Source organism: Manacus candei, unplaced genomic scaffold (genome assembly GCF_025592945.1).
Source record: "Manacus candei isolate 608988 ecotype Guabito, Panama unplaced genomic scaffold, ASM2559294v1 h1tg000037l, whole genome shotgun sequence".
Taxonomy (NCBI): Eukaryota; Metazoa; Chordata; class Aves; order Passeriformes; family Pipridae; genus Manacus; species Manacus candei.
This window is the reverse complement of record NW_026138085.1, coordinates 13,669,551-13,672,868: the sequence shown is the minus strand read 5'-3', so window position 1 is coordinate 13,672,868 and position 3,318 is coordinate 13,669,551.

Sequence of the window (3,318 nt, the reverse complement as noted above, 5' to 3'; positions counted from 1 at the left end):
TACCTGTTGTAACCACCTCTGCCTCACCCCTTTACTTTCCTCAAAGTAGCCAAAGGACAAAAGATAAAGCCACTTTTAGCAGTCAGGTACTTGCTGCCATGTCTGTTGTGCTGACTCCTTTGTGCCTAGCACAGAAATTTTGTTGTAATCTTATAAGATGTGCCTTTCCTCAAGGTTTTTCATTTTGTGATTTACAGGAGTATTTTCAGACTCCCAGAAAATGTTATGATGCTTGCAATCCCTGGCAAAATTCCAGTATTTCCTCAACAGTTTATCTTTGATATCCTTTGCTCTTTACTTTTCTGGAAAGAGAAGAAAGCATGATTGGTGCTCAGGCTATCAATTAGCTAATAATTGTCACTTTTCTCCTCAGATAAGTTAAGTGTGGAAACATCTCATCTTACAAAAATCAGTCTCTACTTGAATCATTTTTCCACAATAACAGCAAGCTTTCTGTATACACATTACTGTAATAATGTCAAAGTTCAGTCATACTCAGGGTTTATTAGATTTTGTTTCATTCTTTCCCTTGAATTATTCATTGAATATCTATAATTTCCCAAAGAATAATTTCATAAAGTGCTGCAGCAATAAAACTCTCCATGTATAGCACACCAGTGTGAATGGTATTTATGATGTACTCAAAGAAAGATCAGCCTGTTACATTAATCATGTAAAACTATTGAAAAATTATGTTTAATCATCTCCATTTCAAAATAAAACCTGCTCAGAGCTTTAAACACTCTGCAAAACCTGGAATTAAATTTCATACAACATATCCTGCAACTATAAATAATTATTCAATACTTTGAGGTTTGTCTGGTGTTCAGTAACCTCTCATCTCATTTTCTCTGAATTGTGAGTTGTATTTAATATTTTTTATTTAGTAGGTTTTGCTTAGAATGTTCCAGATTTAATAAGGAGAAACAATAAGATATATAAAGGCCTGTCCTTTGGTGAAGACAAGCTCAATAGAAAGCTGTCTCCTTCCTCAAACCCAGCTCTGACTGAGGAACACCAAGGCACTGGCAGAGCTTCAGGCACCTTCTGTGCTTATCTCAGTCTCTGCAACAGGAAGAAGTGCCCTTGCAGCATTTGTGCTGGGATGGCAGGGTAGGGACACAGGGGGTTCTTACAGAGTGTCACAAACTTCCTACAGGATGATTGTCCATTCAGCAACTGGATGAAGGAAGCAAAGATGTGGCCTACTGGAGTTTATCACAAATGTAGTGACGCTGGGATGGTCAGCAGCATTAGTAAGATCAGTAAATTCTGTTGAATGCCACCTACTTAGAAGATTAATTTTTCCCTATATCTGACTTCTGAGAGCACTGAACCACACTGTAATTCAACTTGATCTGTCTGACAATTAAACTTTCCAGGCTTTGCTATACACTGCCTGTACAAAGTCAAGAGAAAGTCAAGTATGAGGACAAAACCTGCTCTTCATTAGGCCAGAAGGCAGAGGTTCTGCCCAGTGCTCCTGGCAGGCTCATGTGCTCTGTAAGCCAAAATCACGCTGACACCTTTCAGATGTCTGAAAAGCTAAATAGGGTACACCAAGACACCGAGTGCGTGGCATATGAAATCAAATAAAAAACGAGTGCTCATGATTCCTAATGAATCAGAATATATTGTCACAGAGCTTTAACTTTGTCAGGACTGCAGGAACGTGCCATAGAGCCAATTCTTGAAAAGCTGGAATCTGCAAATAAACCACCATGTACTTAATTGGAAAATAAATCTGTGAAAACATGATAAAGCCTTTATGAACTCTAACAAGCAAAGTGTGTGTGTATATAGAATATATAAGCCTATATATATAACTGAAAGCTTTTTTTTCTTCAGAATTTTATGATCCTTACAAAGGAAGCAAAGAATAAACAATTGGTATAATATTAACAACCTAGGCTTTTAGCTTTTAACATTAATAACTTATTTGAAATAGCTCAGCCTCCTGTATATGAGCCACCCTGTAGTGTTTCGGCTGATTCTGATTCTCTTTGTGCAGAAACCTTTTAGCTAATCATTTTCATCTCTGTGTGTCAATAAATCTTGCATCTCTAGGGCAATGACTTTTACTCAGCAAATGTTAAGCAGAAATAAAACCGCCCAGAACAGTCTAAGCATGAGAATTTCAATAAGAATTTAGCAATATATTGATCCACTTCTCCCCCTTCTGACTTTTCATTACTATGTCACTTTCAACTCCCAAATTCAATAAGATAAAAAGCCAAAATAGCATGTGACTTACGGGCTTCAGCCAACCCTACTAAAATTATTTTTGAATGGCTTATTCACCAACAGTAAACTCATAAAATGGTCAATATTCTGTACTTGAACAGTTGACAGTCACACACTACAAGTGAATGACCTCTTCTATAAACAGAATAAAAAGGAGAAATTATAAGATAAAAAATTAATATATGCAATAGTAGGAAGACAAAGCCTGTAATGAAAAGCCATGTTTCTATGAATTTCTAAATTTAACATATTATTACATGCCCTACATTTCCTTTCCTTGGGAGTCAGCTGACAAAGTATTTACATTCAATATTGTTTCTTAAATAAAGCAAAATTAAGTCCAAGCAACTCTTGTGTAATTATTTATAAGGATCTACCACCCAAAAGCCACTTGGATGTGTCAAATCACACTTTCTGCACACCAGATGAACAACTACTATTTCCATTCCCCTAATATTTATCAACAAGAATCAGAAAATAATCAATAGCCACAAAGGAATTTGGCCACTAAATGCAGTCTACACTCCAAAATGTAGAAAGTGATAAATAATCCAAGGTAAAAGCACTATTTGTAACCTTGTTGCTAAACCTGAGAAGTAAAACTAACAGTATTCTCATGTCCTGTATGTTTTGTGACAATGGTATCACTTTGTTTCCCAGAGGACAGAGGACACATGGTTATATATCTGAAGGTTCCCAGAAAACACCAGAATGAAGTTTAACAGCCAAGCAGCCATGGGAGAAATTATGTTGCACTCTGACAGACAACTTTTGTCAGCAAGATGTCAGTTGAAACAAAGCTGCATTAAGAACGTGCTTGGGAAAGCACATTGCTTCCCAGCCCGAGATGGAAACAAACTGTTGAATTCAGAACTTTCTACAAACTGAAATTACAATTTTGTATCGACTCCATTCCGCACCAAAAAAATGCCAGTTGAGCACTGACTGAAACCTCCCACAACTGTTCCTGCATCATGATCAACATGAGCTTCACTAACACAAAGCAATCAGGTTTTGTGTGCTACAGCCAACCCAAAGGCTACCTGACTGACTTCAGAATGATGAGTTGATCTC